The sequence below is a fragment of the Equus przewalskii genome, chromosome 7 (assembly GCF_037783145.1).
Source record: "Equus przewalskii isolate Varuska chromosome 7, EquPr2, whole genome shotgun sequence".
In the NCBI taxonomy this organism is placed as follows: domain Eukaryota; kingdom Metazoa; phylum Chordata; class Mammalia; order Perissodactyla; family Equidae; genus Equus; species Equus przewalskii.
In genome coordinates this window covers 26,673,929-26,699,306 of record NC_091837.1, presented here as the reverse complement: position 1 = coordinate 26,699,306, position 25,378 = coordinate 26,673,929, and the positions used below count along the sequence as shown (strand labels likewise).

Genomic DNA, 25,378 nt, shown 5'->3' with positions numbered 1-25,378 from the left:
TTGCAGAGATAACCACTTGGGATATATCCTTTCTTTCTTTTTTGTTCAAATTATTTTATTGAAGTCATAATTGTTTATAACATTGTGTGATTTCAGGTGTATGTTATTATTTATCAGTTTCAGTATAGACTGCATCGTGCTCACCATCAATAATTTTTACCCATCACCATACATAGTGCCCCTTTACCCCTTTTGCCCACCTCCCAACCCCCTTCCCCTCTGATAAGCACTAATCAGTTCTTTTCGCCCATGTGTTTATTTATCTTCTACAAATGAGTTAAATCGTGCGGTGTTTGTCTTTCTCTGTCTGGCTTATTTTACTTAAGATCATGCCCACGGGGTCTGTCCATGTTGTTGCAAACGGGATGACTTTGTGTTTTTTGTGGCTGAGTAATATCCATTGTCTATGTGTACTACATCTTCTTTATGCACTCATCAGTTGATGGGCACTTGGGTTGCTTCCACACCTTGGCTGTTGTGAATAACGCTGCAGTGAACATAGGGGTGCATAGATCTCTCTTTGTATTGTTGATTTCATGTTCCTTGGTTAGATACCCAGGAGTGGGGTGGCTGGATTATATGGCATTTCTATTTGTAATTTTTGGAAAAATCGCCACTCTGTTTTCCATAGTGACTGCACAAGTTTGCATTCCCACCAGCGGTGTAAGGATTCCCTTTTCTCCACATCCTCTCCAACGTTTGTAATTTTTTCTCTTGTTAATTATAATTATTCTGATAGGTGTAAGGTGATATCTCAGGGTAGTCTTGATTTGCACTTCCCTGATATTTAGTGATGTTGAACATCTTTTCACGTGCCCATTGGCCATCTGCATATCTTCTTTGGACAAATGTCTGTTCACATCCTCCACCCATTTTTTGATCAGGTTGTTTGTGTTTTTGTTGAGTAGTAGGAGTTCTTTATATATTTTGGAAATTAACCCCTTGTTGGACATGTGATTTACAAATATTTTCTCCCAGTTGGTGGACTGTCTTTTCGTTTTGTTCATGGTTTTTTTGCCTTGCAGAAGCTTTTTAGACTGATGTAGTCCCATTTGTTTATTTTTTCTTTTGCTTCCCTTGCCTGAGTAGACATGATATTCAAAAAGACGCTGCTACGACCAATGTCAAAGAATGTGCTGTCTATATTTTCTTCTAGGAGTTTTATCATTTCATGACTTACATGAAAGTCTTTAATCCATTTTGAGTTAATTTTTTTATATAGTGTAAGATAATGGTCTACTTTCATGCTTTTGCATGTGGCTGTCCAGTTTTCCCAACATCTTTTATTGAAGAGACTTTCCTTTCTCCATTATATGTTCTTAGCTCCTTTGTTGAAGATTAGCTGTCTGTAAATGTGTGGTTTTATTTCGGGGCTTTCGATTCTGTTCCATTGATCTCTCTGTGTGTTTTTGTGCCAGTACCATGCTGTCTTAATTACTATAGTTTTGCAGTATATTTTGAAGTCAGAGATTGTGATGCCACTAGGTTGTTCTTTTTTCTCAGAATTCCTTTGGCTATTCAAAGTCTTTTGTTGTTCCATAAATATTTTAAGATTCTTTGTTGTATTTCCATAAATAATTGAGAATTCTGATTGGGATTGCATTAAATCTGTAGATTGCTTTAGGTAATATGGACGTTTTAACTAGGTTTATTCTTCCAATCCATGAGCATGGAATATCTTTCCATTTCTTTATATCTTCTTCAATTTCTTTCAATAATGTCTTAGAGTTTTCAGTGTACAAGTCTTTCAACTCTTTGGTTAGATTTATTCCTAGATATTTTATTCTTTTTGTTGCAGTTGTAAATGGGATTACATTCTTTAGTTCTCTTTCTGCTACTTCATTGTTAGTGGAAAGAAATGCAACCGATTTTTGTAAGTTGATTTTGTACTCTGCAACTTTGCTGTTGATGTTGATTATTTCGAATAATTTTCTGGTGGATCCTTTAGGGTTTTGTATAGAGAGAATCACGTCATCCACAAACAGTAAGATTTTCACTTCTTCACTTCCTATTTGGATGCCTTTTATTCCTTTCTCTTGCCTAATTTCTCTGGTCAAAACCTCCAGTACTGTGTTGAATAACAGTGGTGATATTGGGCATCCTTGTCTTGTTCCCCAGTTTTTCTCCATTGAGCATGATGTTAGTTGTGGGTTTGTCATATATGGCCTTTATTATGTTGAGGTACTTTCCTTCTACACCCATTTTATTCAGACTTTTTATCATAAATGGAGGTTGGATCTTGTCAAATGCTCTCTCTGCATCTACTGAGATGATCACATGATTTTTATTCCTCATTTTGTTAATGTGGTGTGTCATGTTGATTGATTTGTGGATGTTGAGCCATCCCTGCATCCCTGATATAAATCCAAATTGATCATGGTGCATGATTCTTTTCATGTATTGCTGTATTCAGTTTGCCAATATTTTGTTGAGGATTTTTGCATCTATGTTCATCAGTGATATTGGCCTATAATTTTCCTTCTTTGTGTTGTCCTTGCCTGGTTTTGGTATTAGGGTAATGTTAGCCTCATAGAATGAGTTAGAAAGTGTTCCATCTTCTTCAATATTTTGTAGTGGTTTGAGAAGGATAGGTATTAAATCTTCTTTGAATCTTTGAATGTTTGGTAGAATTCTCCAGAGAAGGCATCTGGTCCTGGATTTTTATTTTTTGGGAGGTTTTTGATTACTGTTTCAATATCTTTAATTGTGATTGGTCTATTCAGATTCTCTATTTTTCTCAATTCAGTTTTGGAAGGTAGTATGAGTCTAAGAAATTATCCATTTCTTCTAGGTTATCCAATTTGTTGGTATATATTTTTTCATAGTATTCTCTTATAATCCTTTGTATTTATGTGGTATCCATTATAATTTATCCTCTTTCATTTCTAAGTTTATTTATTTGAGTCTTCTCTCTTTTTTTCTTAGTAAGTTTGGCTAATGGTTTGTCAATTTTGCTTATCTTCTCAAAGAACCAGCTCTTAGTTTCATTGTGAATATATTATTCCATTTGCTCCTAGCCTATAAGGTTTCTGCTGAGAAATCTGCTGAAAGCCTGATAGGGGTTTCTTTGTAGGTTATTTTCTTCTGCCTGGCTGCCCTTGGTATTGTTTCTTCGTCATTGACTTCTGTCAGTTTTACTATTATTTGCCTTGGAGAAGGTCTTTTTGCATTGATGCAATTAGGAGTTCTATTGGCTTCCTGTCCTTGTAAGTCCAGGTCTTTCCCCAGGTTTGGCAAGTTCTCAGCTATTATTTCTTTGTTTTTTTTCTAATTTTTTTTTTGAGGAAGATTAGCCCTGAGCTAACTACTGCCAATCCTCCTCTTTTTGCTGAGGAAGACTGGCTCTGAGCTAACATCCATGCCCATCTTCCTCTACTTTATACATGGGACACCTACCACAGCATGGTGTGCCAAGCGGTGCCATGTCCACAACTGGGATCCAAACCGGCAAACCCTGGGCTGCCAAGATGTGGAATGTGCGCACTTAACTGCTGTGCCCCTGGGCCAGCCCCTCAGCTATTATTCCTTTGAACAAGCTCTCTGCTCCTTTGTCTCTCTCTTCTCCCTCTTGAATACCTATAATCCTCACGTTGCTTTTCCTAAATGAGTTGGATATTTCTTGAAGAATTCCTTCATTTTTAAAAAATCTTAGTTCTCTCTCTTCCTTCACCTGAAGCACTTCTATATTTCTATCCTCTAAATCACTAATTCTGTCCTCCACAATGGCAGCTCTATTTTTTTTAAGGATTCTAGGTTATTTATTTATCTCATGAGTTGTGTTCTTCATATCCAGAATTTCTGTGTTTGTTTTTATAGTTTCAATCTCTTTGGTGAAGCATTCCTTCTGCTCATTAATTTTATTCCTAAGCTCTTTGAATTGTCTGTCTGAGCTTTCTTGTAACTCATTGAGTTACTTTATGACAGCTATTTTGAATTCTCTGTCATTTAGATTGTAGATTTCTGTGACTTCAGGTTTTGTTTCTGGAGACTTGTCACTTTCCTTCTACTCTGAAGTGTTAGAGTAGTTTTTCATGGTGTTTGGTGAAGTGACCCTTTGCCAGCATATTTGCGGTAGCATCAGGTTGCAGGTTCCACCTGCCACCACTGGAGGATGGACAGGAGCTGGGTTTTTGATGCCACCCCATCTGCTCTAAGTTGTGCCGGTACAGTGGGTGCTCCTGCAGGCCAGGATAGCATTCTCATGTAGGCTGGGCTATCCCCACCTCCTCTTAGAGTGGCACTGGCTGCTCTGTGAGGACCTACAACCTGGCTCACTGCTGCCGGGGAGGGGCAGAGGAACACTCACCTATCTCCACTGCTTCCCAGGGACCCAGTCCATCCACCTTCAGATGTGTAGCTGCATGGGTCTCTCAGGCATCCTCTTGTGTTGTGTGGGTGGGTGTCCTCCATTGGTCAATGAATGTCCGTTTAGTTATAATTCAGAGGGAGAGGCAAAGGGACCAGCTTGCTCTGCCATACTGCTAACGTCCAGATATACAGTTTTTCTTAGCATTATTATCACCACTGCCCAGGGCTGTCATAAGGAGAATGGGAAATGCACAATCCCCACAAGTGTGTTTTCAGATACCAAGAAAGCTCAGAAAATGGGTGTCTAGTATGTTTGTGCACAACTGTACTCAAAAGAAAATAAATCAAGATTGTAACCCACATATTCATGGAAAAATGATACACTCAAAGGTTGTTGGACAATATTTATTTATTGCTCTGTGTTTGGTAACATATTTACTGAGAAACTGCAAGGCTGAAACATTCAGTTAATAAGAATGTTGGCAGGACAGAGCATAAAAAGTTGTCTTTCTAAGGCAGTATTTGGGGTTAGGGCTTTAATTTGAAAAAAAAAAAACAAACCATGCAGGGCCTGGAAAACTTGGCTTTAGAAAAGGTCAGTAACATAAAGACTCTATCAATCAACTCATTGATTTTTGGGGGGAGAGGTGATCACAATCCTTCAGGGAAGAAGAGAAATTAAAAATAAATAAGCAGTTTACAATCCATATTATTGTCATATCAATGTAGCTTAGTCCATAAGAAGTAATGCTGCTTCAATGGCGAATTAAATCCAAACAGTAGTTTCAAAGATGTAATTAGAAAAGAGTGAATAAAGGATATAAATAGAAACGATGATTTTCTGAGACCTGCTTGTCCCACTTGACAATAAAACTAGAAGAGAGAATTTCTTCCCTGTTTAATGGGTGAGTTGTGTAAATCTGAAATCTCCTCTTGTTTTATGATCTCTTGGGGTTCTCAGCTCAGCCATGATTTATGTTCCCTCCAGCTCCTAAAGCCAGGAAAACTTTCTGAGCATCCCTGTTCTCTAAGTGAGATACATCAATAAAAAGCCATTGAATTGCTAAATTCCCTGCATGTTTTGGGAGCAATCTGATTTAATCAGAAGAGTTCTCTCTCTCATCTCTGCCTCTATTGGTACACATGCTTTTTGACTAGGAAAGGATTGCAGGTTCTTTTTGTTGTATTTCTTTGTGTGTTCCTTAATTCCTAAAATGAGCCAATATATATTCAGTCATACAATGTTTTAGAAATTAAAAGGGACACATTTTCATCTCTGACAAATGATAACTTTAAATTCTCAGATCTTATTTAAAACAAGTCATTTGGGGACAATTCAAGAGAAAGAAAATAAAAGAAATAGAAGAGTCTTAGAGAAGCAATATCACTATTCACATTGGACTGTGTTCAGCGGAAAACTGGAGTCCTCTATTAATGTGATGGGTGAGATCACACTGTCTGGAGCTCAAACCCCACTCTGCCCCTTTCCATGTGGGTTACCTGGGACAAGTTACCTAACTTCTCTGTGCCTCAGTTTCCACATCTATAAAATGGGATTCATAATAGTATTTCCCCCCTTCATTGTTGTGAGGATTAAATAAGTCAAAACATATGACGCCCTGAGAATAGTGCCTAGAACATTAGCATACATTCAGCGCCCAATCAGTGCAAGCCATTGTTGATGTTGTTACATACAGAGGAGCTCTCTATGGTCCACTGAGGACAGCAGATCACATGATATTCCTTGGAGAGTGATGACTGAGGCAAGATGAGAACTGACATCAATCAGACTCCAAATCTCTGCCGTCTTCCCATAAGCAGGGGTTCCATTTGGGGAGACAAATATCCTTCCCCAATGGATCACACTGAGCCCTTAGGATCAGGGACCCCCGTCTGCACCTGGACCTAATGTAGATCCCAAAGTCCTGGATTTTGAGTTGATGAGTGAAAGGGTGAGGTTTTCAGGACATCTGGGGAGGGCTAAGTGCATTTTGCATAAGGGAGGGATGAAAATAATCTGTGGTCAGAGGGTAGACTGCGATCATTTGAAAGTACATCCACAAATTCTTCAACACTCTACTATCTAACAGCTGGAACAAGAATTCCCCTCCCATTGAGTGTGGGCTGGACTTAGTGACTAACTTGTCACGACTACAATAAGTCAGAAGTGACCATGCGTGTCTTTGAGATTAGGACATGAAAATCATTGTGACGACTCCTTCCTCTCTCTCTTAAATCCTTCATGTTGTGGAAGCCAGCTGCCACGTCATGAGAACTCGTAGGCAGCATTACAAAGAGCCCATGCTGCAAGGAACTGAGGCTTCCTGATAACATCCAGCAGGAACTTCTCAGCTGTGTGAGTGAGCCATTTCGGAATGGGCTCCTCCAGCCCCAGACAAAGTTTGAGATGACTGTAGCCCCCCATCAACATCTTACCTGCAACCTCACCTGAGACTCTGAGCCAAAGTCTCATGCCATTTCTAGTTGAGCCATTTCCAGATTCCTGACACACAGAAAGTTTGTTTTAATAAATGCTTATTTTTCTAACTTGCTAAGTAGTGAGTCATTTGTTATGCAACTATAGATATCTAATACAATTGGACATGCAGTAAGTAGCTGGCGGCTAAAATGTTTCTCCAATAGTTTGCAAAAATCACTGCAGATCTGCCACCGGGCTTCCACATGGTAGGCTTCCTAGCAACGCTTACTGACTATATTCTTCCTAAAAGAATGTCGGGGGAGCCGGCCTGGTGGTGCAGCAGTTAAGTGCCCACATTCTGCTTCGGCGGCCTGGGGTTCGCCGGTTCGGATCCTGGGTGCGGACATAGCACTACTTGGCACACCATGCGGTATTAGGCGTCCCACATATAAAGTAGAGGAAGGTGGGCATGGATATTAGCTCAGGGCCAGTCTTCCTCAGCAAAAAGAGGAGAATTGGCAGGAGTTAGTTCAGGGATAATCTTCCTCAAAAAAAAAAAAAAAAACGAATGTCAGGAATATTCACAGGGACTCTTCAAGGGAAACTGAATGGATAGCCGTCATTCTTTGCCTATCCAGTTGGCATGCCCTTATTTGCTGTTTTCTCAGTTTTACCCTGAGGATGAAGAGGCTGAACTCTCACTCCCAGCCCCACATTTGGATCCACAACATAAGTCTGGTCAATCAGCATGTTCCACCTATGTCCATGGTGCTACTGATTCAGGAATGGGCGTGAGAAGCAAGTCTGTTTCATCAAGTGATTCTTGGTGAAATGGCTGAGAATTAAAACTTTCCTCCTGCTGTTCTTGAAGCTAGAATGATGTAAACCGGAAACTGCTGGAGACCACCACACAGGAAGAGCCTGGCAGGAATGAAGAGAGCACAGAGGAAACCAGTACTGAGGAATGGAAGGAAACCAAGTCCCAAGAAAGCCCTCAATCGAAGTTCACAATGAACCTTAACGGCCCTTTTCAGGGACACGATCCAACTGATTTCCTTTTTGGTTTAACAAAATTTGATTTGAGTTTTCATCGTTTGTAACCAAAAAGTCTGATTCAGGATATGTGTTAGAACTCCCAAATCCTGCTGCCTACCACAACTGTCCACATCTTCTCTACCTAACTCTTCAATGATGCCTTTGTTCGCATTATTGTGTTCAAATCACCTTCTCCAGAGGACCCCACTCAGGAAACACCACACCTGCCATCTTACTCCCTCGGTCAAGCCAGCCCTTCAGGCAAAGCGCTCTCTATTCCAGCTGCTGTGCCCTAATCTGGGCAACACAGATGCTATTTCAAAGCCAGAGTTTGCCTCTATTTAGGAGCCAACTTGCTACCCATTTCTAAGCAAGCAGCAGGACAATTTTAGTTTTCCACGTGACAGCTCATCCATCAGAAGACACATGGCCCTGAGCCAGGTTTAGAAACAAAGTGCTCCCCTGGGGCAGGGAAGACATAACATATTAACGGCTTTTTATTAGGTCTTTAGCATCTCATTAGTGCCTAGTCCAGGGGAAACCAGAAGGCTGGACACTTAATTATTTTTTTATTTATTTTTTGCGAGGAAGATTGGCCCTGAGCTAACATCCATTGTCAATCTTCCTCCTTTTGCTTGAGGAAGATTGTCGCTGAGCTAACATCTTCCTCTGTTTTATGTGGGATGCTGCCATAGGGCGGCTTGACGAGTGGTGCTAGATACACCCAGATCTGAACTTGTGAACCCCAGGCCCTGGAAGGGGAGCACATGAAATTAACCACTATGCCACCAGGTCGGTCCCTGCACACTTAATTATTGCAGAGTCAGGTGGGGAGCCCTATCTCTGTGCCAACATGCACTTATTTCTATTTCTTTTTCAGGAATGAAAACAGTTAAGTACCTGCTAATGATGTGTGACAGGCTCCTGGGGTCCTGGAAGCCACAATTTATGCACAAGCGATATAATTACCAACCCAGGAAAGCATAAACCCACCACTCCATCAGAAAGAGAGACATGAAAAGACTTCTACTCTGGAAATAGGTTTTTCATCCTTCCTGTGAAGACGTTCAAAGAAACTTGGCAGTGAGAAGACCACGTGCCTTTCAGGTGCGGTGGTTGGAAACAATAGTGTGTTACAAAATTCAGGAAAGCTCATTATCAACTAGCTGACTGCTCAGGTAGGGGAGCAGTAGGAAGGGAACTTTGCTACTGCTCCTAAGACACCCCTCCCACCATGCCCTCCACCCTCAGAGGATGAAAAGTAATAATGCGCAGGGGTTGAGTGCAGACTCAGCGCAAGCTGCTTCGGCGGGAACGCCGCTCCACCACGACCAGCTGGACGCCCTTGAGGAAGCTCCTTACCCTCTTAAGCCCTCTGATTTCTCATCTATTCATTTTAGGTAGCAGCATTACCTATCTTCAAGTCTTGTTTGATGCATAAATAAGCTGATACTGTTAACGGGCTTGTAATAGTGTTTGGCCAATAATAAATTTTAGCTGTTAATATCCACTATCTACACTTTGAGCTACTCAGAGCAGAAACCATGATTCCACTTTTATAGCTCCCTAAGCTCCACGAGCATTACACTGCACACAGCAGCTATTCAGTGAATATTTGGGAAATAAACGCATTCTATGAGAACCAAAAAGAACTTAGATCATAGTATCTAAGTACGTACATCCAAGTCTCCACCCAATGAAAATCCATTTGACTCTCAAGGTTCCCTATTTCTTTGATTACCTCCAGTGAGAAGGGATGCAAAGGAGATGTTCCAGCAAACACTATGCGTGGAACAACTCGTGCAGCCCCTTATTCCATCATGAGATCCTCCCTCCCTCTCTCTCTCTTCTTCCCTCTCTTCCTTCCTCCCTTCTTTCTTTCTTTTCTTCCTTCTTCCGATTATTTTCATTGAATACCTACAAAGTTCCAGGTACTCTGCGAAGCAATGAGGAATCCGCTGTTTAACGTAACATAATCCTGGAGCCCAGGAAGCTTCCGATCAAGTGGATTTTAAAACATATAGTTATACCTATAAATACCTACACATACATATTGCAGGTCAGGCACTGTGAAATCCTTTTGCCGGTAGTCTTATGTTAGTCTCTCCAAAATGGGATTGCATTATTCACACATTTTACATGTGACAATTCACTTATACAGACTGGGAAGAAAAGAATGTGAGAAAAAATTAAAATCTGTGACTCCTCCTACATGCTTTTTAACTAGACTTTGACCTATAAGGACCCAAGGAAATTCGCAAGAGTCAAATGCAAGGAGAAAGAAGAAAATTAACTCTTGGGTTTTGAGTTTCAAAGAGCCCAAGTCCTTGTGATTTAAGTTTCATTTAAAGCACTTCGAAAGTTCATTTTGATAATTGGAAGTTTTCCCCTTACACACTCTGATTTAAAAGTAATCTCTGCATAAGGTACAATTCCAACGGGCCACGATCATCTCCTTACCACACAGAAGAAATCAAGGCATCGAGAGTTAACAGGACTTACCAAAGACCAAACAGCTAGAAAGTGGTGAAGCCACATTTGAACCAATGTCTGAAAAATTCAGCCGTCATAAGACCCTGATTCTGAAATGTCTGTTTCTTTAAAATGAACTAAAGTTGGTTTCTTTTTCGTTTCCGCTTTAGAGATCCAGAAAGAAGGGACACGTCTTCTCCATCCTCCCCACAGTGGCCCTTTCTATGCTTAAAAAAAGGCCCCTGGACCTCCACTGTCTCCTCACCTCTGGGCGTTTTTCTTTCTCCTCATGTGGCTAAGCACTTGCACGTCCTTCAATTGCTTCTCCTGCGGTCTGATTTCAAGGGCCCTTGGTGCCCTGAACATTCTCTGGAAGAGTGTGCTCCAATTTTCCACCATTATTTTTATGACCTGGCATGAAACAGAATTCTAAGACAGAGTGGCAGAATGAGGTCTATCATTTTGGGCCCATTTTTTATAGATACCAGCATGCATCAATTTTCCACTTCTCTGTGAACACTGCTATCAGAAAACAAGCAGTGTAAAGGTGATGAGAAATGACATGTGGCCCTCAGCCTTAATGCCGAGAGACAAGAGGGAGTGGTGGGGACTGAGGTCAACTGGAGACCACAGGAGCGCTGTAACCAGGTCACTTGCTATTCAGTCCCAGGGGATATCACCAAGCAGGAATGTGAGCCTAGCTTAAACTTTTCAAGAGAAGTGGAAATCAAGTTTTCTATTTGAAATTGCCCATTTATATATGTCAGATATCAAAATTGTCTCTGGTTTAAGAAGTAGCTGCCTTCGAAAGTCTCCACCCTGAACAGGAGGCTGGAATGAGAAGGAAACAGCTCCCCTCGACCTGCTCCACCTTAGGAGAGAAACTTAAATGAGGCTTTATTCCAGTTTAAAGATCTCATGATTGAGCCAAATCGAAGCTCGACCTCTTTATAGGAGCAGGTGAACTCCTGTGGCGACAGAACTCACCATTCTTGTTATTTTCCTAAAATGAATAAATAGACTGGACTTAAGGATTCTTTTAACAACTTAAAAGAGGACAGACAATGCTGAAAATACAACATTTTTCCCCAGATCTTTCAAGGGCTCTATTACAAAAGGAAAACTCCAACATGTGTTAAAAACCTGCAGAAACGGTACATTTGGAGTTCAAACAACACGACAGAGCCAGGGACTGCATTCCAGCAGAATTGTAGACCTGGCCAAATAGAATTAGAGGAAAAATAAAAATGAAAACAAACAACAAGCAAGAAAAGTGCTCTTTAAGAAGTTAGCCAAATGGTGGAATTTTTACCAGTGGAAATGCTTAAAATTATTTTAGATGGTACATAGAAAACTTGTCTTTGTTTTTGGTTTTGGCTTTTTTTTTTTTACTTTCAATATTTTAATGTGTATTAAGAAATGTAACAGGGGCCAGCCTGGTGGCGCAGCAGTTATGTTTGCCGTTCCGCTTCTCAGCGGCCCGCGGTTTGCTGGTTCGGATCCCGCGTGCAGACATGGCACCGCTTGGCACGCCATGCTGTGGTAGGCGTCCCACATATAAAGTAGAGGAAGATGGGCATGGATGTTAGCTCAGGGCCAGTCTTCCTCAGCAAAAAGAGGAGGATTGGCAGCATATGTTAGCTCAGGGCTAATTTTCCACAAAAAAAACACAAAAAACAAAACCAAAAAAATAGAATCTTAAAAAATAATATGTAATACACACAAACTCATGGTTCCATGGATTGTAGACTTGGAATGTGGCAAAATTTAGGATAATTTAAAGAAAAAAGAAAAAGTATATAAAGGTACAATGTTAGGTACAGTTCACAAAAACTGTGAAGGAGAGTGTGAATGCACTTAAAGAAATATTGTCTGCTGAAAAGGTTATTTCTGCTCATGAGCAAGTTACCTATTCCAGGGGAGGGACCAGCACCTCCGTGCAGCCTCCTCCTGCTCCCAGGGGGGTCCCTGCCGTCAGTCACTCACTCCTTAGGATGGTCATCCTGGCTCCAGCCCTTCGGAGCCTGGGACACTCGGTCAGAACAAGACCTTGGGACAGAAGGGGCGACAAAGGGAATGAACTGTTAGATCCGTAGATAAACAGAGTCAACCAGCTATAGAAAGAGAGAGAAGCTAAGAGATGCTTAGAGGCAGAGAGAGAGAAAAAGAGACATGAGGTAGAAGGAAAGAAGGACAGAGGAAGGCAGAGAACAAGCGAGTGTAACCTTGGGTCTACCACCCGTGCTTCCGGTCCTGTGCTCGCACCAACTCACCTTGATCGTCACACACAGCTCTGACGCCCCGTAATAATTCCGCAAGTGCTCATCTTTCATTCCTTCCCTTCCCTGAATCTGTTAGCACTTGAGCGGCTCTACTTCATCTCAACAGCACTCCGTTAATCCCGTGCCTTTGTTGTTTGAAGAAATCTTCTGATCCAGCTTGGGTTAAATTAAAATTTCATAAAACATCAGGTTGGTGCAGGACTAACAAGCAAATGACAGCTGGTTAATTAAAACTTAAACTTGAGTAGATGGCACTACAGAGAGAAACACTCCAGAGGGAAAGCATAAAACTGTTAAAAATCAAGCCTGGAATAAAGACTTTATTGAAATATGGAGTAGAAACTAAACCGGTTGGTGCCGCGTGGGTTCCAGTGGTGGAATCTCGGGTAGGGTTCTGCGTTCCTCATCCAGGCCTGTCTCTGACGGCCTCTCGGCTGCACTGGGGGCTCCTTCCAGGTAAAGAGCAGGTGTAATTAATTTTGTATGTCAGGGGGCAGTAAGGGCCTGAAACCGAGAGGGTGCATCAAAATAAAGCATGAAATAGCACAGCGACCTCTCGTCTCTCACGACATTGAGGGGTCCAGGGCGGGTGGCGTGGGGGAAGGACAAAGCACACTGCCCTCCTCCTCAAACCTGGACCTGCCCCAGTGAGGCAAGACCCAACCTCTAAGACACATCTTAGAAGAGCATGAATAGTCCAGACACATTTGTGGAATAGCCTACCGTTAAAAAAAAAAAAAAAGGAAATGGAAAGAAAGCATGTTCTTTACAGAAAATTTGGCAGAACTCTGATCCCTCCCATTCCCCTAAATCAATTTAATTTCTTTCTTTTAGATAAGAAAATAGCAAGGAATGGGGTTCTTTGAAAATTAGATTTCTCTACAAAAATTACATATAATTCTATATTGTACATTATACAACTACTTCTTCCACATGAAATAGTTTGGTGAGTTATTTTGAACTCACTACAAGGAAACACGGGGTGTTAGGAGAAACCTGACATGTCAGAAATATCCAGAGAGAATTCTCCTAATGCCTCATTTTAAAAAAATAAACATTATGAGGACATTTATGATAAGTACCTTTGTTGTATGTGATAAATTATTCACCACCTTGTCCTTCAGATGGAGAGTAAACCAATTAATTAAGCTTAATGTTTAAGTCAGACATTTTGCTAAGTTATTATAATCCAAAGATATTCTGATGTGTTTTCCAACACCTACACATGATATTTTGGGACACAAATACATATTAATGGAACTGCTCCGCTTGCTGCAGAGCTGGTTTCGTTTTCCTGGATCTCATCAAGTCCAGCTCCATCATTTCTTTACCTATGTCTTAGAATAACACTGTCCGATAGAACTTTCCGCCATGAGGAAAATGTTCTAGAGTCTGTGCTTGGCCAGACAGAGTTGTGGCTACAGAGCATCTGAGATGCAGCTAGTGCAACTGAGAAACTGTATTTTGAAATTATTTAAATTTAAATTAAAAAGTTTAAATAACCACTGATGGCTATCATCCTGGACAGCACAGTTGTATATGAGTGGATTTACTTCTTAAGCCTACACAAAACAACACTGGAAATAAACAGTCCTGTCCTTCTTTAGAAAAACACAAAAATGTGATGCTACTGACTACTATTGAAAGAAAAGCCCAATCTTTACAAAATAGGAGGAAACCATTTGTTTCTGCTGGCTTATTCGCTTTTCTGATTTTACAAAGGCAAAAGGATGGATTGGCCGATACAGGTGTCTCTTCTTCTGTAAACATGAATCATATTATTCAGCAATCTACAAACCCTTGGGAATCAGAAAGCTTTCACTATCGCATTCAAAGAATCTACCATGGAATAGGATGCTTGTCTACTTTTATAAGAGAAATGGACCATTAATTCAGCAGTCTCCAAGATGTGACTCCTTCCTCTTCAATGCTGACAATCACATGCTCTTTTCTAAAAGATGCCGCCCGCTGGGATAGAGGCTCAACAGGAACTGAAGTTTTGAAATATCGTTGTTCCATAATAACCCTGCTCATTGCTCTGCTCCAGTGGCCGTTTCCTAAAAGCTTATGATGGGGTGGATGCCAGCTGTGCCAGCCCCTGCTAGGGATGGAAAATGAGAAGAAGGATAGTTAAATGGGAGCAGGGTACCAACATCAGTTTGGCAATTTCTGTCAAGTGTGTAGCTCATAGACACGAACTCTTGTAAATTCCATTTGAAAGAGGGACCCCAGGCAAGCAATTTTAGTCATTCGATTTGAGCTGATCCTGTTATTGGACAGGAAAAAAAAAATCTCATGCTCTCACTTGATATTTCAATTTAAGGACTTGTGTTAGATATTAGGAGGCAGGTGAAGCCTGACTGATGAATAGACGCCAACTTACCAAACCTGGCGATTCAGAGCGTGTCATTGCCATTTGCCGCATATTCAAATGGCCAGCGTTCCCATGGAATCTAACCACCTTAAACAAACAAACAAAAAAGCTATCTTGAGAAAGAATAAACCTGTAGGCTTCACACTTCCTGATTTCAAATTAAAATTTATTGCAAAGCTATAGTAATCAAAACAGCATAGTACTGGCATAAGAACAGACATATAGACCCATGGAACAGAACAGAGAGCCCAGAAATAATCTCACACCTATACCACCAACTGATCTTCCACAAGGGCGCCAGGAGCACCCAATGGGGACAGGAAAGACTCTTTAACAGATGGTGTAGGGAAAAGTGGATATCTACATGAAAAAGAAGGAAACTGGACCCCTATCTTACACTATGTACAAAAATCAACTCAAAATGGATTACAGACTTAAATGGAAGACCTGAAACTGTAAAACTCCTTGAAGAAACCACAAGGGACAAGGGTGACGTCAGGGAGATGGAAGGCCAGGTGGTCCCAACTCTTGTCTCCCCCACAAAAACAACAAATACAGTAAATGAACAATTACAACCCAAAATAGCTCTGGGAAAGCTCTAGACTACAAGAAAGAGGCAGCAAAAACCCCACAGAGCTCAAAAACCGAGGATGGCCACATCGAAAAGTGCAGGAAGCATCTGCCCTGCCTCACCTCATCCCCCAGTCCAGAGCAGCTGGGCGTCAGGAGGGATCCCCTGGGAAGGACTTCACCCCGCAGGGAAAAGGAGACCAGGAGAACCCAGCAAGCCTCAGCCCCTGACATTGGTAGGCTTGCTGCTGAGGACTCCACAGTCTTCACCAATGCTGAACCCAGCCGTGGGAGCTGTCTGGGGTCCCTGCTGCCGCATGTCCCCCCTGGGCTGGAGCTGGCACAGTGGTGGGTCCTCCCCCAGGGGCCCCACGGGCTGCTGCATCCTGCTCTCCAGGGTCTGGATGCCACAGCTGCTCACCATAGGAAGACTCGAGCTGCCACTGCTCTGCACCCCAACCCCGGGGTCCCAAGTCATGGCTTTGACCTGCCATTAAGGGCGACAGCCGCCGCTTCTCTGCACCCCACCTCCTGGGTCCCCACACATAACTTTAAAAGGCTGTCTTGGGGTCGAGCTACTGCTGTTTTGCAACCTTGATCTTAAATGATTTTTTGTTTCTTTCTATTGGTTTTTTTTGGGGGGCCTTCTTCCTGCAGATACCGAGATAAATGCATCATAAATATGTTCATAAACGCCATGAACTGCCGTTTAAGAGTCCAGGGATGAATGCTTTGGAAAAGGGAAGCATCTCTCTTTAATGGAGAAAAATCCACCTGCTTGGGAATTTCAAAGTGAATGCCCCCGTGAAGGACCCCTGCTCTCCGGAGCGGTTGGATGACTAATGAATGAGATCTTTAGATTCACCCACTCACCAGGTTGGCAGAAGTTTCAAAGTCAAGGATGAGAAGCAGTCTGCACTCTCGTGTGCTGCTGATGGGAAAATTAATCAGGCAAAGTCCATTGAAATTACACCCACACGCCTTTTGATCCCGCTATCTGATTTCTAGGTGTGATAGAAATATTAGCACGAGTAATAGGGAGATTTGTAAAAGGTCGTTTATTGCATGTTTCTTTGAGGAAGAGCAAAATAAACCAAGTACTGGAAATAGTTTGAACATCCAAATAAAAGGGAAGATTAAATAAATTATGTAGATTGAAGTTATGAAATATTATAGTGGTGTGAACCAGACAGAATCTTTCAAGTCTATTCTATTGACTTCTAGAGGGATGGCTATGATATATTTTAAGTGAGGAGTGTAAGTTGCAAAAAAATGTGTATAGAATAAACCCATCCTTGTAAAAAAGATAAAATAAAGTATCAGAAACAAGCAATGAGACCTTGTAAATGTGTGTGTGTATGTGTGTGTGTGCATGTATTTCCATAGACATGAAGAAAACTCCAGGAGGATACACCTATGGTGGGCATATTTGCATAGGTGTACCTCCTCTCAGTCTAAGAGTTATTGATCTGAAGATATTTGGGAGTCCATAGATAGACTTCATAATCTTGGGTGCAATGAAAATGATATTTTTGCGTTTACTAACTTCTAACGTAAATGTAACATTTCTTTCAAATATTCTATTATAAATATAGGCAACAAACCATAATAGTGTTAGCAGTATCCGTGACTGTGTCACCAGTAGGAATTACAGATATTTTCATATCATAGTACAGTCACAGCTGATGATTCAAAATGTCAATTATGCTCACCGCTACCTCAAAATTATAGTAGCTATCACACCTGCCACTAGATCTTGTTACTAATACAGTAATAAAGAAGTATATATATATGTATATATATATATATATATATATCACTGTTTCACAGGTTTTGATAAGTACATCTCAGTATAATTCATTTCCTGTACAATGCTGTGTATTCTAATTTATGCATCTAAAGGCATTGATAGGAGACAAGTCGACAGGCTCCATGAGATTGCTGGAAGGATCTGCAGAACAGAAAATGTGAAGGTACCACAGCACACCGCTCTCTAAGACACTGCACCAGTGTGCTACATACTGACCATGCTGTAAGGGCCACAGGAACAAGCACTCTGTGTTTTAACACTCTCCCCTGTGCCCAGGACAGTGCTTGGCATATCATAAGGACCCAAAAAGAATTCCCTGGATCTATTTACTTAGGTGTGGCAGACAGGGTGGAACCCAGCAAGGCCCACTTGATCAATGTCCTCCCCATGTCCCATTGTCTCTGCAGGGCATGGCAAATATTTGTTTACCAAACATTTGCTTTCCTTCTCCATGTGAATGGCCTTCCCCTCCTTGGAAATCCCAAACCACTGCCCACAACATCCTTCTCTGTCTTTAGCTGAAGATGGTATTTAAGGTGGTGGCTTTGGCCATTTTGGTGAGTTACTGGCTTTTCCTGGGATTTCCCATGTATACGTGTTATTAAACCTGTTTGATTTTCTCTTGTTATTCTGTCTCATGTCAATTTAATTCTTAAACCAGCCAGAAACCTAGAAAAGTAGAGGAATATTTCTTCTTCCCCTACAGTGTGAAAGGTGTTAATTTGTTAAATGCAAACATTTAAATGATACCACAATTCTGGTAACTTTGCTGTTTCTTAATTTTTTTTAACATTCCTGAAGATTTGAAAAACTGGAAATGGGGCAAGCCTCTCTCTGTATTCCAAGGAACTGGTCCTTACGGAGGGGCGACAGCTCCAGACAGAACCCCTTGTCTCTGCCCAGAGATTCCACCAGTGGCCAGGCTGCTCCACGCCTCACACAGGCTCCCACCCTCGGCTTCCCATGGCCCGAGAAGTGGACACTTCAAACAACTCTCAGATGATTGAGCAAAACCAATTTCATTACGGTGGGGCAGAAACAGAACTCATTCTTCTAGGAGGAGACACAATAGCATCTAGAGAAGATGTCTTAGAGAAGATTGGGGTTTACTTCTAAGACAAATACCTTAGATTTTAACATACAAAAAAGGGGGTCAGTACTTCAAATGCTTCCTGAGAACAACTTGTAAGATGACAGAGACAAACGCTAAGTGCCTTAGCTGAAGTTGTGCTGGCTGAGGACTCAGGAGCTCTGTCTCTGCTCCCAAGGGGCATGTGGCCTTAGAGAGGTCTTGTCTCTTCTTTGGGCATGTTTTCCACACTAAAATGCAAGCATAACAGCAACTGTCACTTGGGAGTACCCATCCAGATATTCAAGTCAAAACCCTGGGGGACCCCAGATCCCTACAAGGAAGCACTCGCTGCCATCGGGGGAGAAGGAGCGCCACCAGCAGTCAGCCCCCGGCTGGACCCCCCTTGTCTGCCTCAGTTGTGGAGAGCCACCTGCCAGGACCACACTCTCCAGGCAGTGGATCTGGTGCCCAGTGAGACAGGGTGGTGTAAAGGCCGATTTTGGACTGATGCTAGACACTGACCAACAGGACCCACCTGCCGATTGGCCGAAGTTGTCCATTCTGCATTAGAGAATGATTTCTTCCTCTGACCATGACCAATCCTGCCCCAAGTCCCTCCTTTCACAGGTCTTGGTCTCTAATATTTTGTACCCCAAACTCTTTCCAAGTATCTAGGTCCGAGAGCCCAATTTGCAGCTGACCATCACCCAATAAGGAATGAGAACTGGTGAACCAAACCCCAGTTTCTCACCATTGGTGGGCTATCCAGAGTTGAGTTCTGTTCAGCCATGCACCCCATAACAAGGTTTTGTCAACAATGGGCCCCGTAATCTCAAAAGATTAGTGCCACAGAGCCTAGGTGTGTAGTGGGCTATACCACTAGGTGTGTGTAAGCACACTCTATGATGTTCACATAACGATGACACCACCTGAGGATGCATTTCTCAGAAAATATTCCCTGCATTAAGCAACACTTGATGCAGGCCCCCAGAGCGACCCCGTGGGACTGTGCCTGCATTGTAACTACTCCTTAGGACCTCAGGTCACACCTTGACCTCTGTCCTCTCTTGGTCTCACTGCCATTTCCTTACCAGGACTCCTGGGATCACCTCCCTCAAACACTGTTTGCACCTAAATCCTTGTCGCAGGATCTGCTTTGGGGGAAACCGACACTAAGACAGCCTCGCACACTCCAATGCAGCTTGTAAAACAAATCACAACATTTCCCACTTGTGTGGCACTATTTTATGATTTATAAGGATCTTTCACTGATAGTGTCATGTAAACTCCCAAAGCATACGTCATGGGGGGGCAAGATTCATTTTGAAATGAAAAGGCTTTGAAACAAAACAAAGAAAAAGCAACCGCCTCCCTCATGGGATGTTCCTGTGGTTCTTGGACCACAGTTTACTCGTCAAGCTAGAGACCAGGACACGAGTCCTAGGACGTACAGTTCCATCGAAACCTGCTAGCTGGCTGACTCTGGCCATAGAAGGTACTCGTTCTCCAAGTGATGAACAAATAAATAAACACATATGAAATAACTAAAAAGTCTACTTCATATTGATCCCAAATTAAGTGCTAGGTGAAACATGAACCCGAGCATTTGGTTCTCCAGTAAAGATTCAACTCTGATCCAGGGGCTTAGAGTGGCGGAGATGCAGCTCAGTGCCACTCAGTGAAAATAAGCTCAGGGCTCCAGCTCTACGCCCCATGGAGTTTGTCCTCAAACACAGCCTCTCCCAGGGTGAGGGCCACTCCGGAAGGGCCCAACGCAGCCTCTCTGGGAAGATGAAGCCTTAGCTGAGACCTGAATTGGAAGACAAGTCTGCCATGAAAGGATCTCGGGGAAGAGGATCTCAGAGGAAACAGCTAACTCAATGGCTTGAGGCTGAAATGAGCTTGGGGTGCTCAGAAGAAAGAGGCAGAAAGCCAGTGTCTTCTGTCACTTGGTCTGGGACAGGGAGGTTGACTCAACATAACATTGAAGAAGGAGGCAGGGGACTGGTCCTGATGGGCCATGCAGACTATAGGAAGGAAGTCGGGGTGTGTTCTGAGTGTGATGGGACACGAGGTGCATTTTAAAGGGGACAGCGCATGAGAACTATGGCTGTGGGGACACTAACCGCTCTCATCTTTAAGGATCATCACATGCATTTTGCGTATTAAAGCCTCTGAGTAGTTCACCAGTAATGACATTTGTTTAAGTTCATGTGATAAACAGAATAGTAATTGCCCCCCAAAGATGTCCACACCCTAACCCTCAGAGCCTGTGACACCGTTACCCTATAGGGTATAGTGGCTTGGCAGATGAGATTAAATTAAGGACCTTGAGATGGGGAGATTATCCTGGATCACCTGGGTGGGCCCAGTGTCACCACAAGGGTCCTTATAAGTGAAAGCGGGAGACAGGCGTGTCAGAGCCAGAGTGATATCCTGGAGAAGGACTGGACCAGCCACTGCTGGCTTTGAAGAGGCAAGGGGTCACCAGACCGGGAATGCAGGCAGCCTCGAGGAGCTGGAAAAGGCAAGAAAATGGACTCTCCCCTGGAGTGTCCGGAAAGAGCACAGCCCCGTGCACACCTTGATTTTAGCCAGCGAGGGCCCTGCTGGACTCCTGAGACGCAGAACTGTCTGATCATAAATTTGATTTGCCTTAAGCCACCAAGTTTGTGGTAATTTGTTACGGCAGCAAGAGGAAACTAATACAGCTCATTACTTGAGTTATCTTCTAGTGTGGTTTGACCCCAGAACATTTTTAAAAAGAACTGAGAGGAAGAGTAGTGTCCCGGTGGGAAGGGAACAAAGTGTTTGAAGAAGGATCAAGGTATGGGCTCTATCAACCATTGCAGAGCCTTCGGGTTAAAGGATGAGCATCTCTTCCTTCCCTCCTCACAGGTGAGACTCCAACAGCAGGATGCGTAAGCCAGCACTTGGGAAGTCTAGCACCCTGCAAGAATGCAAAGTGGCCTTATCAACTGGCCGCCTGCGCTGCTCTCACCGGAGCCCAAAGGCCTGCTGCTCAGCTCTGCGCCCGGTGTGACAGACACCACAGCCAGAACATGGAAACAACGCTCTCCAGGAGGAGTTTGAACAAGTGACAGAATTAGAAAGCTCTGCACCAAATGTAAGCAGTTGGCCTTCTCAGTTACAGAACGATGGTCAAAATTAACATCACTCGCAGGAAGTCAGGCATTGCTCACTGAGACGTCCAAATGTTGAGAGCAATTTGGAGAGAAAGACGTCCTTCACAGAGCACACACCACACGGTGGCCATTAGCGTCAAACTAGAATCTCACGGCTCCATCTGCTTGCAGGCCAATGACAGGAAGTCAATGGGCTCAGAGTTGCTAGATCCTCAAATATCTCAAGTCAGAAAACTCAACGTCAAGTAAAATTCCTAAACTTCAATCTTGAAAATGAATGCACAAGATGTAAATCTGTTGGATGGGCCAAATAAAACACACCTGCAGGCCTCACCTGCCCGAGAACCCGGAACACACATCACATGCGGTGAGGCAGGCGTGTCAGCTTGGGGCTCCATTGTCCATGACATGGCTCCTTGTACAACTTATCCTGTTTACTGAGCACCAGGCACTTTGATGTGCCCTCTGAGCCAGGCAGCACCACCCTCATAATCAGATGGGAGTATTGAAAGTCTAGCCCAGTGCTTATAGCCAGTAAGAGGCAAATCAGGGATTTGAAACTAGGTTTTCACGAATCCAGCTACAATTCTCCTAACTGTGGTCCCACATGCCTCTCCTTCCGCTTCTCCTCCAGCATATCCACCCTTCCGCCTCTCCTGCTTAGAGACACACAACAGCCAAAGTAACAACTGGACCAGATATCTCCATCCAGTCTTCAGCAGCCCCCGCGGGAGTATCTGCTTCCTAGCCTGCCTCCTTCTGCCTTTAGCACATAGAAACAGCCAGGAATGAAATGACTGAGCTTGCAGCAGCTCCTGCTGGCAATGTGCCTGCTAAGTATTAAGTAAAAGCTGTTGTTTCCCCTACAGACATCTCTGTTTGGGTTTGTATACATCCACATGCTACATACAGAAATGATGTTTAATTAAACACAGTGAGCTGGCTCAAACTATACCCAATGACTGTGATGTACCATTTCCCATCCTCGCGTGCCTTCCTGCTGGAACCCCCCAGGAAGGCAGTGGCCAGTGCAGATCTCGCTCATTCTGTCTGATGATGTCGTTAGGATCTGAGGATGCAAGGGCATCTTCTCTCTGACTCTGTTCTTCATCCCTTCTTCCTCAATAGAAAGAATGAAAAACAGCAGAGGCATCAATGGCTTTTGTAATCGCTCAGTAAACTCTCATCACTTGTGATTTATTTTGATTTATGGTTTTTCCATAAATGGGCCTAACACACTCTCTTTGAGCCTTATTTGTAAGGGTCACTGGTCATGTATGGGAATTGCCTCGTTAAGTGCCTACCACCCAGAAATGTTATTTCTTTTATCATCTTCGGAGTCACCTGTAGAGAATATTAAAAGGAGACTGGAGCCTCTCATTGGTCTCGGGGTTGGCACCTGAAGCTTCTCTGTAGAGACAAGAAGCCTTCCCAAGACTCATTCTAAGCAGGAAGACACTCGTCCATCATCGAGTAGAGTTCAGTCTCAAAGAGGAAAACAAGAGTAACAGACTTCTCAACCTCTGATGTCCCAGCTGTTAATGCCTCTCCATTACTATATGCATGGATGTGCTGGCTGCCCAGCAAACCGAGGCAGAGACGCACTGTGTCCTTCTTTATCATGCTTCCCAGGCACAGGTTATAAAACTCCTTGGGTTGTAGAAAACTTAGTTAAAGGATTAAAATTGTTAGCTGGTTTTTCAGAGCCATTTTTTAAAAAGAACTTTTCCCTAAAATGATGTCCTAAGCCTACACTTTTCAGAAGATGGTAGAATTGGTAGAAAAAGGAAGAAATACCCTACTTTCCCCCCCAGAATCTAGCTTGCGTCCAGAGGGACATGACCTTCCTTACAGCACTCTGCAAGGTTAGTCCTTATCTCTGCTAAACTAGGAGAGTACGTAAATAGTTCTTTTTCCCCTCAGGCACTTCACACTGGAAGATGCCTGAGGTTCTGCCCAGCAGTGTTGAGAAATTCAACAAAATACAGGTAGTAAGATGTGACTTGATAATTCGCAATCCAGTTCCCCTGTTCAAGACCCTGTCTTCAGAAAGTAACACTGATGACGAATACAAAGCTTATACCGAGTACTTGTAAACCGCGTTCAAGCACCTATGTGGATTAATTAGTTTAATTGTTGCAACCAACATGAGAACTAGGTACAATCCCGATTTCATTTTGCAGTCGTGAAAACTGATACGCCAGCATCAAGTAGCTTCTCCAATGTGAGAAATGTAGTAGGTAGTAGAGCTGGTATTTGAAGCCAGTTAGTCTGGTTTCAGGGTCCGTGCTTGTAGCCATCCTGCTAAAAAAGTGGTCCAAGCTTAGCTGGAGTGACTGAAAGACGAGCCCCCATAACGTTGACCAGGTGGGCGCCGACACAACCACTGAGCCCAAAACCAGGCCGCCAGTGTCCACCCTCCCAGAGGACAGGAGGAGTGCTGGGCTCAGTAAAAACATCTTGACACTACGGAGGGAGAAGCTTCTTCAAGTATATCATCCTTCGTGTGAGGAACAATGCAGAAAGCAGCACGCACAAATTGGAGGTCCACAGACTAATTCCAGTCAGAGGATACACACAATGATCCAAAAAGTGACTATATCTCTCTTATCAAAAGATTTAGTTGATTGTCTTACCTAGTTCTGGTTAAAAACCTGAATAAACACTTGCTGAGGCCACTGTATGCAAATTAGCCAGAGTAACCACAACATATTGTGGTCTTGGGATCACTGGAGCGGCTCTGTCCACCTCAGTACCATTGACACCTGGGGCCAGATGGTTCCCTGCTGTGAAGGGCTGTCCTGTGCAGTGTCGGATGTTGACGTGGCCTGGCCTCTGCCCGCTAGATGCCAATAGCAACACCCCGCACCCTTAGAGAGAATACAAAAAAACGTCTCCAGACATTGCTAAATGGCCCCTGGAGGCAGAATATCCGGGCTGAGAACTACTGATGGAGGCTGCAGAAGTTCATCAGAATGTGCGTTCACAGAGGGCTTTACAATTGGAAGAACCATTGAGGTCCAATATCAGGGAAGTCCAGTCTCCAGAATCTGTCACTCTATCTCAGGATATTGACTTCCTCTCATGAGTTTGCTAGGACCATCCTCAAAGTTGAGCTGTGTGAGGTGCTGGGCAGGGAGGAGGCAGCTCACATCTGCCAGCATTGCCTGAAATGACATCCTGGGGCCGTCCCACACTTTCCTGGATTCACACCTGTTTACATCTTTCTTCTAGTTGACCGTGGGTCAGCTCAGATGCCCTGTTTCAACGTCTTGGTCAGTGAGGATGACAGACCCCACTGTCTCAGGCAGACCAGGTCCCACCTATACAGGATATTAAAAGTACTATGATAGGGCCATGTGGCACATTTACTAATGCTGCAAGAGCAGAGCCAGCCACCCCACGAGGACACCTAAACACAGGCGGTCCCACATACTAAGCATTGTGGAGCAGCTCTGGCAGCTGCGGAGACGAAAACATGACAACAAAAACACATAGTCCATGCTCTCCAAAGGGTTATTATTGACCGATAACCAACCACCCACAAAGGTTGCAAATACTCTCTTTGTTTGTTTGTTTGCCTGAACTAATTTTGGAAATAAAGAAAGAAATTTTTTAAAAATAGCCAATTAATTTTGGCTTGTTTTAGAAAAACTGGCACTTCTGGCCATCCTGGACTCCCATTCCCTAACTGCTTCCATGATTGTTACATGGAAACAATCAGTACTGGGGCCTCTGTATTTAAACAGGGAGGTGTTCTTTAGCTCACCAGTCTCTGTATTCCTTCATTTCTCTTACACCCCACCGGTTCACTCATCTCCAGTACACGCCTGGGTCTCAGGAAATCTTATTTGAAGACTCAGACTGAGGGTGTCTGATGCCATGTGCTG

The 25,378-nt window shown here is 43.2% G+C and overlaps 1 long non-coding RNA gene across 1 annotated transcript; it reads right to left on the bottom strand.

Annotated features, from left to right (window-relative positions):
* Positions 1 to 4,697: 4,697 nt before the first annotated feature.
* On the bottom strand, positions 4,698 to 12,672 carry LOC139084474 (uncharacterized). The gene is made up of 5 exons (XR_011541879.1): positions 12,508 to 12,672; positions 12,144 to 12,283; positions 10,500 to 10,645; positions 9,807 to 9,924; positions 4,698 to 7,648 (listed from the first exon to the last, which is right to left on the bottom strand). It is a non-coding gene; the product is annotated as an uncharacterized lncRNA (long non-coding RNA).
* Between the last annotated feature and the right edge of the window lie 12,706 nt (positions 12,673 to 25,378).